The following is a 14,098-nucleotide window of genomic DNA, read 5'->3' as shown; positions in this document are numbered from 1 at the left end:
GGCACAGGCAGGAAAGGGAGGCAGGTGGGTGCCTTATCACATCCATCGCTGCCTCGGGTGCGGAAGTGCCCACTTGGGCCCTTGCAGCCTGACCGTATTTTGCTGGTGAGGCTGAGTGCAGCATGTCCGGGCTGCTGGTGGGCTTGGCAGGTTAACTGTCGGACTCGATGGTCTTAGAGGTCTGTTCCAGCCTAAGCGATTCTGCGATTTAAATAAACCATGCCAGAAACTGTTCCAAATTGGTGAGTGCCTCTCACCAGTTGCCTTAGGAGATGATGTGCTTGCTTTGGAGGTGTTTTATGTGAAATACTTCTCTACAAGACTGTGGGAATGAAGGAGGAACTAAACCTTAAAGCACATGCGAATTATCATAAAAGAAAACGGCAAAAAGAAATTGAAAAAAATGCTCTTTTTAAATCAGATGAGGCACCTCATCTGTGGATGGTGAAAAAGTCTAGAGAAATGTTTAAGTTTCAGTTAATCATCTTGTCAACTGCAACTCGAAAAGGAAGCAATCTGAAAGCTTCCTTCTTGTGTGTAGTTTTAGCTATTCAAGTTGACTTGAGGAAAAGGCCTGAAGTTGTGTCAGGGGAGGTTTAGTTTGGATATTAGGAAAAGGTTCTTCACCCGGAAGGTGTTTAAGCACTGGAACAGGCTCCCGGGGAAGCCTGCCAAAGTTCAAGGAGTGTTTGGACAGTGTTCTCAGGCACATGATGTGATTCTTGGGACTGTCTTGTGCAGGCCAGGAGCTGGACTTGATGATCCTTGTGGGTACCTTCCAATTCAGGATATTCTGTGATTTTAAGTTTTTGTCATCCTTACTGAGTTCTGTGTACATGTAAAAAGTTCTTTCTCTTGCCCCCGCCCCACCAAGGATTGTGTAAGTTTGTGTAAGCTGGTAGAGTGACAGGTTTTTCTGTCTTGCTTTCTGGATGTTTTAACTTGGTTTCCAATGGTAATGATATTCTCTGATTATTAGGGTTTCCAAATACAGTGGTCACACTGAATGCATCTCTAATATTTTATTTTTTTAGTAGTAGTAGTGGAAATATTGAAACTGCTAAATATGTACAGTTCATTAAGAAATAAGGTTTCCTCCCCCATGAATTCTGGAGTTTAGGAAAACTGATACAGATGGGTTTCTCGTCTGCGTCTGTGCTTTCCGGGGAGTATCGTAACATAAATAGAAGGGTATAAACATCTGATACGTAAGAATATCCCCAACTCCCATAGTATTCCTCTGTCTTGCCATAGTATTCCTCTGTATCATGTGAATGCTGTCACTACAGAAAGAAGGATAATCAGTACATTAAAAATAGAGACTTGTAGAATCTAAACAAAATTTCATCTCAAAATTGGATTTCCCTTTTAGACAGTGCTTTTTCAAAAGATCTGATCAAGGTTGCTTTGTAATAGTTTGCCAGCCTTTCTAGTGTAGTTTTGTAAGCAACGCAGTTCTTGTTGTCTAAACTTAGTTTGCTGCCTAAGGAATGTAAAATATCTATTAAAACGGTAGAGGAATTTACAATACAGGTAGTACACCAGGGAAGCAAGATGAAAGTTCAGAGAAACAGAATAAAAAGATTACCCTTTTATCAGGGCTGGTCTTTGATAGTCTGTATAATACTAAATAATGTATAATTTAGTCTGTAAAATACTAAATATATGGTGGAATATAAGTCAAAGCAATAAACACTCTGAAGAGTATCAGATAAATATGTTACTTCCTGAGCAGCAGCAGTAGTTAATTTTCAAACAAATATAATCCATGTAAAAAAAGTGGGGGTGTGTGCAGATGTATGACAGTGCCCTCTTATGGATGAAGTGTTTGACTCAGAGAGGCTGGAATAATCTGGCGCCAGGACTGAAAGGAACAGAATTGCTGTTACATGGAAGCGTTTATTCGTTCTCGCTTCGAGCCACAGGCAGGGAATGGTACACTTTGCACATTTTTACGTGAGGAAACCTCCCTTCTTGAAGCCGTTCAGTTCTTATATTCAGTTCATTAGTTCCTTGTACAACTTTCACTGAAGTGCATAATGCGAAGGAGAGATTGTACAGGGCAGAAATCCATTAAAAACACAGACTTGAAAGATGAGGCACTCCAGTTATTCAAACACCTGGATTTCTATGATTATAATGTCTATTAATATTTGTATTTTACACATTTTTGGTGTAATAAATTGTACTTCTGAAGTTGGTTTTCAGGGAAAAACTGTATTTTTTTTTCTCCAATGTATGTTGTTTCTCTTAATCTGGAGTAAAGGAAGATGCAAAGAACAATAGGCAGAACAGCAAAAGACAAAATGTCAGTAGCAGAAAGAATGGGTAACATTGGTTTCTTTCTTTTTTTTCTGTGTTCTGTATCAGCATCCTTGGTGCAATAAACCCACTGTGTTCTCTGTGCTTCTTCTCTTTTGCCTTCTCTTCCTTTTCTTCTGTGGGCCAACCAACCTACGAGCCTCCGCCATGTCTTCAGCCCGCTGTGTCAAAACAGTCACACTTTCTATTCCTACCTAAATCCTACGGCAACAATTCCTGTTTCTAGCATGTTTCCAAGTACCCTTAGCTTTTTCTCTGTCTTTAAAATGTGAGGCAGTGTATACTGTGCCTGGCTTTGAGCAACACCAGGTAATTGATTAGTTGTCAGATTCATGAGAAGAGGTAATTTGACATTTGCTGTACCTTTTTCTGAAGGGGGGACATTCAATATTAGATCATTTCTGGATATGACCACTGTTTTCCATACAAATTCTATAATCTTAATATCTTTACAAGTATTCTGTCAGGTTTTGCCAATAAATTATTGGAAAGAGGGGCTAAGAGATGCACTCTATAATCATCTACATCTACTTCCTTGGAAATTTAACTGAGAAGTAGTTTATGAGACATTTCAGAATAGGGTTCTACTTTTCAGTATGCAAATCTCTATAAACATAAAGACATTTGTAAACTAATGCACTAAAAATCAACACTAGGTCCGATCTCCATTCTAATCCTAAGAAATGTCTCTGAAGATTGTGACACTAATGGCAGAGATATCCTGCAGGGATAATGTGCCTGAAAAAGTCATGTTAGCAGTATGTATATTTAGAGTAATAAAACAAAACTGAGTGAATGCCAGGTTGAGAAATGCTGGCCTGTGAGAATAAACATATGAAGACATATTTAATTTATTTGTGAATTTCATCCTGAAAGTCTTGAGATGACTACAAAAGACTCCAGGAACAAGGTGTTATGTCTTATCAGAAAGAAAATGCAACAGAAGATAGTGTCTTGTGGCAGTCATAGCCTGAATTGTTTTTATTTGTAGGTTCATAAGCATGTTCTTTTTCTGAGCTACATTCTTTGTACTAAACTATTTTATAGCTTTTTTTTTTTGTTAGAAAGGATCATGTTTCCCCATTTGTAACATCCACATTAGCCTGTGTTTCCCATGCAGTATAGATCTCAAGCACAGACCAAAAAGATTAATCTTATTTCCTTGTAAAATGACCCCTGGAGATGTGGTGGTGATCCCCTTTCAAAGGCCATGCAAAATTCCCACTGACATAGTTTAGTAAGACTTTACTGCTGATGGCCATGCTGATCTTGCTGGCTTTACATTGGCAAGTACAGCACATCGTGAAGCATGGCCAACTTTCTTCAGTCTCTGGTGGAAACGAGCAGATGTTCTACAGTGACTTTGTTCCTTTTTCATTAAAGAATTGATAGGGGTTTTTTGTTGTTATATTGGTTTTGGTTTTTTTGAGGGGGTTGAGGGGACTGTGGTTTGGTTTTGCTTTAGTGTTTTGTTTTGGTTGGTTTTTTCTTCAGTTAGTGCCAGTTTTAAATTTACTCAGTTACTGCTGGTGATATTCTAGCAGCATGGAGCTCAGCATGGTTGATATCGATCCAGTCGGTTTGATGGCAAAACTGAGTTTTGAGCTGTCCCTACTGCACTTTCTGGGTTGTGAACTTGTTTTGACCAGATCAATGACAAATGTACTTTTAAGACTTCTGCATCCTAACAGAAGGGTCTCTGCTGTTCTAATATTTGTGAGGAGGCAGGAGAAATGGGTTGTGCCTTCAGTACATTTTGGCTTCGAGTTTTAGATTTTTATTCTGTATTCTAGACATGCAGCTTTCTTGAGGAAAGTATCATTTGTGTATTAATGTTGTGAACTTCCTCTCTCTGGTAACATGAAACTGGGATTGGAACTTCGTGCATATTGATGCTTTTGCAATAACTTAATTTGTGTCACAGGGAGGGAATATGCAATAGAAAAAGTGTCATTCAAGAATAAACATGTTACAACTTCTCAGAGTTTGAGTGAGCTCTTTGTTACAAGACATTCCCACCAGGCTAGTTACAGGAAAACACTGGGCTTATGGGTGCTTATGATCCCCATATCTTACCTGCAGCATTCAGTGCTGTACCCTGTAGAAATGCAGTAAGGTGTTGGGATATGTAGATGGTCAAGAACTTGATTTAAATGATCATTACACTGATGGGAACATAGTGCCTGCATCTCATTAATCAGCAAGGTTGAAATTGCCCTTACTAAAAACAAAGTTGAAAAAGCAAAGAAGAATGCTTGTTTAAAGAAATCAAACTACATGCCACGTATTTTAGAAGAGGAACAGAAATATAAAAATTCATTCTTAATAAGCTTATTCTGAAATCAAACAATCTTTTTCCTTTCTTACCTGCAGCTGATAAGCCACAAACCTAATCTATGAGGCTGCAGTCCCAGTGCTCCTTTGCCTCTCTAGAATTAGTGCTGTCTCCGCAGGGGAGATTCCCTGGGGGACAGAGCATGGCAGATTATCTGTTCAATCCTTTTCTAAGTATCTCCCAAAGATTCAGAAGTGATTCAGGATGTAGTTTTAGAATTATTGACTGCCCAAGACTTTTTGGAATGCTTACATGCTGTTTTAATAGTTAGCTATATTGTTAGCAAATTGTAAGATATTAAAAAGTTATTAATATTTTCCCCACTTGCAAAGGTTACATTCAAGTTATGCGTAAAGCTCACTCATATGAACAGTAAGCCAATAATCACACAAATATTTAAGTAAAATTATCGTGTCACTGACTCTGGACTGAGATCAGGCAGGACTGTAATTAACCACTTCTAATGATAGTGAGCTGGAATGACCAAAGTCCAGTTTTATCTTCGAGGAACATTGTGACAAGTGTTTGGAGCTTTGAACACCCAAACAGATGAGATGAATTGCAGGGCCCAAACAATTTTTTTTCTTTTTAAATAAGCAAAAACATCATAAAGGGTATTCAACATTCATCAAAGTTTAATCTTCATTATCACACCTCATTACCAAAGTATCTGAAAGAAGCTGAACATCTGGAGACTGGTTACTTGGCACATACACTATTTGAACAAAAAAATGTTACAATTTTAGATAGGAGGAGGTGGAATTGCTGAGGAGAGTCAGAGACACTTTTGCACGGGGACTGTGCAGAGTGTTGTGGGTGTTGGGAGAAGTCTGTATCCATCATGTCAGACCTACAGTTCCTAGATTCTGTCTTTTGTTATATTTTGTATTTCTAGAAAAGCACTACAGCTTCACTCTCTAAAATACTGTGAGAAGACAAAGCTAGTCAGCAAATTTCTTGAACAGGGAAGAATTCACAGCGCTGTGCTATTTTATCTAGAGAGGCCCTTCAGTCAACCTGCCTAGAGCAAATATCCTTTGCAAAAGCCTAGGGGTCCTTCAAAAAGTAACAAGGTGGAACCTCAGACGTATTCATATTTTCATACCAAATAAATCTTTAGAACATATTAAGCATCCCCTTCAGTCTTTCTAAATGAGAAATTTTCACGTCCACTCAGAGCATAGGCTCTGCAACAGGTGATTTAAAGGATATTATTTCTTTTTTGGGTAACTGCATGACAACATAATGAAAACTCAGAAATTTCTGCAGGTTTTAACAAACACTTTATTCAAGGTGTCTTATTCTAAGAGCATTTACTGGAAGCGCATTTACAGAGGAGCAACTCTTAAAACCCACTTATGCTTTTGTGGTCATTAAAGCTAACGCGTTACAAATATATGGTAACAGCAATAATATGTCTACAGTGTGGTTTGTGTGTGTTTTATGGTGAATCCTGCAGGTCCTCCTACTGTCCAGATCAGGAAATCTGTTGAAAAGTTCCATACTCCCTTCACCTACATCATCTCTGCAGTGAGAGTTGGTTTGGATTTTGTCCCAGAACAAAGTCTGAATGTAGCTATGCTACACTCTCAGACTTAGGAGCAGGGACTGCTCCAGGATAAATATGTGACATCTTTCCATATGAAATTCATGTGTTTTTAGAGCAAAATCTACAAGAAGGATTTGCTAGCTTGTTTAAATCCAAAACTAAGCTATTTCAGAATTTCAAGTGCTGCAATAGCTTGTTTGCCAGAAAAAAAAAATGGTCGTGTTAGTTCTTAAAAGCATGCTCAGCTAGCTTCTTTTTTTTTTTTTTCCCAGAGAGATTTATTTCCTTAAAATAGCATTTTCCTCCTAAAAGTACCTTCTGGGCAGAGTTATCTGACAGGCAAGTAGAATTATCAGCATGTTTACTTTTCAGACATCTCTGCCACACTTGAACAGTTCTGCTGTGGTGTCATACATGAGTGATGAGGTAGATTTTGTAAGAATTTGTATACTAGGATAGAAAAAATTAAAATGTGTTACAGTATTTAAAGTGCACTAACATTTTAGTTCCAAACTAGTCAAATCAACGTCCTTACACCAAGTTAAAGCATTTTCTATGACTGTAGCATCCGTTTTTGGAATCTATCCTCAGCTCCAAGGAAAGTTGCATCCCCATTAGCACAAATTAGACCTCTTGGCTGTCTGAAAGGTACAGAAGCTCCTCTACAGCTTTGGTTCTCTGCAGTTTCTAGTACACTTACAGAAGGATGTCAGCAGAGGTTTGGATGTGATCAGTGTACCATCCATGTACTGTGCTTTTGTATGTGATACCTTAGAAGCAAAAAGCAAGGATTTATGATGTAGCTTGATTATAAAGGAAAGTTTTTTAATTACATTGGGATGAAAGTAAGGGAATAAAGGGACGAGTTGCCCAGTGATTTTTTGCAGAGTCACTATCATTCTGCTACTGCAGTTCTCTACAAACAGAGGAATGTAGAAAAGAAGACCCTAAAACTTTCCTTGTTCAAAATAAGATTAAGGAAGTGAGATAAATGTATGAAGTGTTCGTGGCTCTACTTTCGATTTCTTTTATAAAGCTTGTGACTTGGCTTCTAAGTCGATAAGGACATTGAGACACAAAATGAATTCTCTGAGGCTGCTAGCGCTACAAGGCTATATAATCACTCTGGGATTGCCAAAGATTTTTTTCCCTTTTTTTTTTTTTTTTGAAAGACTTGTGTCACTTTCACTCCCACACATCTGGCAAGAGAACTCTGCACTGGCTTAGCTGAAAAATCTTATCTCATAGATCACTACTAGCAATAAATTCCAGCCTTTGTGCTTACTTATATTGTCCCACGGCCTGGAGTCACTGATTTTGTGGAACTAGGAATGCAGGCTGTAAAATATTTACTCACTAACACCCACACACACCAACACAGCTCCCCACGCCCCCCCCCCCCCCAACACCCCATGCCTCAAAACCATGCCTCTAGCTTCCTTCATTGTGAAGTCAGCTTTGAAAATGTAAATCACATCAAACTGACTCTGGGGGCCAAAGAAAACAGGCAGCTGGATTCCATCTCTTTAGCTAAGAATCAGCCCTTAAATACCTCTTAAACAGACACTTTATATGAGCTATAGTCAAACTCATTTTCAAGTAATGTTTTCCCACATGTCCCAGAAAAAGTGAACAGCATCTCTGTGCGTGGATGGACTGGGGCACTGACAATGGGTAAGTGTGCCAAAAACCTGCAAACTGCTAATGCGGTTCTACTGCAGTTCTTCTCTAAGGTCACACCTATGCTAAAAAAACAATGTATTTTTAATCCATGTTGTAGTCCTTAAATATAGCTAAGGCAGCTGTGCTCTAAAAGAATTGTTGGCAAATGGCCTGCACTAGGTGTTTTCCTGGGTGTTAATTCACATCAGTGAGCATTTTTATCTAGTACTGTCTTCTGGAAGCATTCTTATTTATGGGATTTATTGTGCTGATCCTTTTCTATATGACAGGGGTGGGAAATATGAAGGCAGCATTACCTCATACATTGAAGACTTTGCAAAAAAACTGGAAAGATAAGAGAAGGTTAGACAAATGAGACAATGAGTGGCACAGATGCAGTTATCTCTGCGGGATAGATTAAATAATATGCTGGGGAGGAAGAAGAGGAACAATTCCCAGTACTAAACCCCAGATTTCCAGTTTAGCAACCTGTCTCTAATACCATTAACAAGCAGGATCAGAGTTAGTGATGATCAGCAGGTGTTGCTGGGTAGCAAATGCATTCTCTAGGTGTGGGGAGAAATGGTATGGAGACACTTGAGATGCAATGTACTTTAGTATCTCTCCATTCTTGATGATCAGATTTCAGAAGAAAAATTGGCAACTGGCATATAATAAAGCCAAATTATTTTCCAAAAGCCACAACAATCCTTCTTGAGTAATTGGTCCCAGCAAAAACATGGCAGAATAACCAATCAGGGTATAATGAACATGAAATGCCTTCCCATTTATTTTCCTAGGACAAATTAACAATGTTTTGACTCTAGTAGATTTGCATAACATGAAACATAGTAGTTTTAACCAATATACCGGCATAATCCAGGAACAAGCTATAACTTAATTTTTGGCATTTTTATTTTCAGTTTCCCAAGTGACTACTAGTGAGTGCATGGGAGTGTTTTTTAATTGATCCTGATACACATTCACATACAAGGCCATCAAGAATGAGGTTAGTGCATTATAGCTGCTGCGGGAACCTTAACTCACTTGCATTGACTTCAGGAGGATTAAGTCAGAAACAATACTATTTCAATGCCATTTTTTTGTATTTACTTGGCAAATACTCTTGTCAATTTAAAGTTTCCCATGGGAGGTGTCAAGAGGTCACTGAAATTTTCCTGGGCAAGGGAGGGAGAGTGGTTGAAACCATGGCCTCCCCGCTGCTTCCTTCAGTGTTTTCCTTCATGTCATTAGTGCTGTACTCGGCACTTTCCCCCCCAGCCTCCATTAGAAGAGGGAGTGAGTGAATACAAAAATGTTAGTGAGAAGTGGAGGCAAGAAACACAGAGAAGGTTTCCCTGCTGTTTTATTTGGCTAATTCTAGGCCTTGGTAACAGTAAACTTAGTCACAGAAAATGAGTATTGAATATATTGTCTAGTATGCACAAAAACTCCCAGATGCTTTCAGCACATTTTTTTTCCCAGTTCATTCTATTATTCTACACATTTTTCTGTCCAAGGATCACAAAGCCTACTGACCTTTCTGTTATCCTATGGCAAGAAAATACAGTTCCCTAAGGCTGCAAAGGCATTAGCCTTGAATTTCCAGAAATGAGGTACCTGCAATTTCCATGAACATCAGTGTAGCTGTGAGCAGCATATTCTTCAGACACCACTAAGACAGAAATGCAGAATGGAGGGATAGGAGAGATACCCCACAGTTTACAGGCCTTGATGCCAGGCTTCTGAATTTAAGCTGAAAATACTAGAATTGAGATATCAAAGATAGCTTTGTTAAAGCTAGTGAAGTAGGAAGGGATCTGACCTGTGTTATATTTTGGATTAGTGTGATCCCTGTAACAAGCCCCCACAGTTTATTGTGTGATAAACCAGGCAATTGTACAATTACTAAATTTTTAAAACTAATTCAATTATACATTTCTCACATTTTTAACTGCTGTAAGGCAGAATAAAACATCTGTGGGGAGTATTGCCAGTAAGTGAAAACAAAAATAGCACTAAATAAATACATTACAACTTGATTAATGCAAGATAAACATTACAGGCTACACAGCTTTTGCTCCTCGGCAGGCCTATTTCTCTTTGTATGTTCATACATAAATTTCTCTTACTAACACTGCATAAGCAGTCTGGCACCATCCTTGACAGATGAGCTTTAGGAACTGTTACAAAGTGGTTTAAGTTATAGCTCCATCTGTTATATCCCATCCTTCTGATGGAGATTGTGTTCACTGTGGCAGAATAAGCAGAATGGAAGACGTGTTCATATCCTCACCGACAGCAGCTCAGAGTCTGGTGCCTTGGCTCACACCCATCTTCTCAGCAGTTTAATCAATGATGCTCTGCTTCGTGCCCAAGCATGAAGGTGGATGCACATTTACTTCTGCTGGTCCTGATAATTGTCAGCAGAGGGGAAGGACAGTGGAAAACAGGAGCAGCTCCACAGATCACAATGGGATCTGACTCAAGCTTCCTTTAGTTTAACTAGGAGGGAGGAGACTGCCTTATAACTGTGCTCATCCATGCTCCACTATTGTATGTATGGCTAGGTAATGGTACCTGTGATGGAAAATCTGCCCATTATGATCTGAGCAAACTATAGTATCACTGCATGGTTAACATGCAGTGGGGCAGGATTGAACTGTGCTGCCTTTCCCAGCTGGCAGTGCTTGACCCCACAGACTGCTGGAGTCAGAATTTCCTGGAGTTTTGTCCTGGACAAACAAGATTACCCGATGTAGAGAAAGCAATAGTGATCATCTGTGGAAAGGTGACAAAGCAGTGAATAGAGTTATTAACTCACTTTATTAACTGTGATCATTAAGTGACATACTAAAGTCCAGAGTGGAATAGGATATACAGTTCAGTGCAATCAGGCTTTTCCACAGCTGGTAAAACTGCTATATTACTGAGAGCTAAAAATCAGGGATGTTTTACTGCTGTCAAAATGATTTTCATATATGTTCACTAACAATAAACACAGATCTACTAAATAAGGTTCTAAAACTACTGAGCATGAAAAAATAAAATATAATCATATTTCTTAGAATTAAAAGGCATAGAAGTATGTCCAGTATTATGTCCAAATTTATGCTATTGAGAAGCTCAACTGCCATAAACTTCCATCTTTTGAGTTCCTCCCACAGTGTTTGAAGAACAGGATTAAAATATTCCAATTTGTACATTTTCAAAACTAACGTCAGTGGGAAAGGATCAATTACTTGTGCTATAATAATGGCAAATTAGATGTATTTTATTTCTTTCAGACATCTTTATCAAGAATTGCTACAGAATCACAGAATCAATGAGATTGGAAAAGATCTCTGAGTTCACAGGGTCCAACCTTTCACTGAACACCATCATGTCAACTAGAACATGGCCGTAAGTGCCACATCCAGTCTTTCTTTAAATACCTCTATTCAGAGAAAGAAATAGAACCTAGAGCAGTAAAACAGCTACAGCAGTTTATAAAAAGCAGCTTTAATCAGGGCTCTTGCTGGTAGAGCTCCACATTAGACAAAGTTCATCATTAATGACACCTCAGGTTTTCTGTCTTTTCTGTATGCCCATCATATCAATCCCTTGAAAAAAGGCTACATAGCTTACTTTTGCAAAACTTCTCTAACAGCATTCAAAATGGTTCTAGTAGCAATAAAACAAATAGCAATGAGAACGTTTGGCTGCTGATGGAGAAAACAATAGAAGAAAAATATGGCATTCCTGAAGTATTTCTTGAGATTCAAAATTTTATTGAGATAGAAACACAGATTTTTAGCCTAAAATTTGAATTTGAGGAAGTTTTAATCTATATTGAGGATACAGCCAAAATGCGTACTTCATTCCTTCCCTCTAGAGAAGAGATTACTGTCAGGACTGTGTGCAGGATACAGCAAAAATTAGGGTATGTCAAGGACCTGATTATGGTTCCCTTATCCTCAGAGCATGTCTCCATCAGTTTGAGCCACAGTGCTATTTAAAACTGAACTGTACTTTTTCCTGGCTGACTACAGTCCCTAAGGGAACATCCATCAGCCAAGCAGAAGTGACTCATGCAACGCCCCAACCTCACACCTGATACAGTCAACCTCAGGGACAACTTGTGAAAGAACTGTCAGAGCCATCCTGAAACTAAGCAAACACTACCTCACTTGAGTTTTCCCACTGTGCAACCTGCCTGTGGCTTTAGCTTGTGTTCTGCAGCTAATGTGAAAAAACTCTCCGAGTCTTTGGCTCTGCGAGTTTCTAAGCTGCATTGTTAAAAAGAGTGTTAATGGAATTGGCTAAATCCCATCTTGGATTAAAAATGTCTTGGAAATAAAATCTGGAAGACTGCACCAGATCAGAGGTGCTCAAGGCAAGCAATTTAGGAGGAGCAGCTGAAGTCCTATATATGTATGTCTCACAAAAACCTGCAAATTAATATGTCTTTGTGGAAGCAGCTCCATTAAGGCTTTAGTTGCTGAAGTGTTTTTAAAACTCTTGCACAAGCCAACCCTTCTAAGTGCTACAGTTTGAATTGATGAACTCATCAGCTCAGCTGGAAAACATATCAACTTGGACATGCATCTGAAGCGTGAATTGCATTAACACACAAATTTAATTTAAAGGAAGAAGCTCTTTATGGATTTTAAAACTAGTACTTAAAGTCTAGAAATTGCTCCAGTTAAACTGCTATGATAAAAATGGCAAAAAAAAATGTTCTAGGGATGGTAACCATTGATTTCTATTTTATGCTAAATTAGAGTCTACATGGCTCATGAATAAACAAAGGGTAAAATAAGATTTGAGAAAGCACAGTTGCAAAGAAAAACGTTTAAAATGACTGAAAAATCAGTCTGTATTTCTGTATTTGTCTTTGGTTTATCACAACTAATAAAATTAAGTAGAGCCTAGCTTTATTTGAACCTTGATGAGGCACTTTCAGTAGAGAGACAAATCAGTAATTTAGTCAGGGCCATGCTTCTACCCCAGCCTCTGGCTGAGGGGAAGATTACACAGAGCCCAACCTTACACAACATCTCAACCTTACACAACATCTCTGTGCTGAAAGTGTTGTATTGTTTTATTTAAATTTGCATCTAGTCATTTGGGGAAACTGGGCATACCATGCCATAAAGCTTTTAAGGAGCATCCAAAGGAGGGCAATGAAGATGGTGAAGGGCCTTGAGGGGAAGCCATATGAGGAGCGGCTGAGGTCACTTGGTCTGTTCAGCCTGGAGGAGACTGAGGGGAGACCTCAGTGCAGTCTTCAGTATCCTCATGAAGGGAAGTGGAGGGCCAGACACTGGTCTCTTTGTGGTGACCAGTGACAGGACCCGAGGGAATTTTGTAAACAGACAAAGATTTGCATTTATGAATGTTTTCAGAACATGATCTTGTACAAGGAAATAGCCATAAATCACAGGGACTTAAGAATTTCCATTCCGATTCAGCCTCGCCCTTTGCTCCCTTCAGGACCCCCTGCACAGCCCCCGGCGGCCCCGCACCCTTCTGGCCGCCGTGGAAGCTGCACGGGGGTCGCACCCGCGCTGCCCGCCCGCTGCCACCTGGCGGCTGCACAAGGGCCAGGACAACCTGCAGCCGTGGCTGCCAACAGATCTGGGCAAAGTTGTGAAGCTTTAGAACAAAGAAGGGAGTAGAGAATGTGTGTTTGAATAAACATACAGCATTCATGCACAGAAGCACTAAAAGCTGAAATAAGAACTATTGATAAATAATGTAGACTTCCCAAGATCACAGGAATATGGTACGCTGGAACTTGGTTTCCATCAGCCACTCGCTTACCAGACCACAGAAATGTCTGAGCTCTGCTTTGGTTCATGTCGCTCAACCAGGTAATACATTTTTCTGAAGTACCCTCTAGCAGTAACTTCAAATATGCACCTGGAGTTCAGCAAACTGAAGAGCAAAAGCCTCTTCAGGCTCTGTTCTTCAAAAAAGATTTTAGGCACCGGTGCTCAGGGTAGAGTTCTGTACCTGTTCAGCTCAAACCAGCTCACTGCTGGGGGCCTTACTCCTTTCTGCTGAAGGCTTTTTGTTTGTTTGTTTGTTTGTTTTAAAGATTTCTCAACTGAATTTACAGTTGGCTTCAAAGGTCAAAAAGAAAGTCTGACGACAGAGACATAAATGTGACATAGTTCACAGAATATGTTTTGTGCCAAAAATACCATTCTATTTCTCAATTTGCTACTAGAATTACAACAAAAAAT

The sequence above is a fragment of the Chiroxiphia lanceolata genome, chromosome 4 (genome assembly GCF_009829145.1).
Source record: "Chiroxiphia lanceolata isolate bChiLan1 chromosome 4, bChiLan1.pri, whole genome shotgun sequence".
NCBI classification, from domain to species: Eukaryota; Metazoa; Chordata; class Aves; order Passeriformes; family Pipridae; genus Chiroxiphia; species Chiroxiphia lanceolata.
This window is presented reverse-complemented; position numbering follows the sequence as displayed.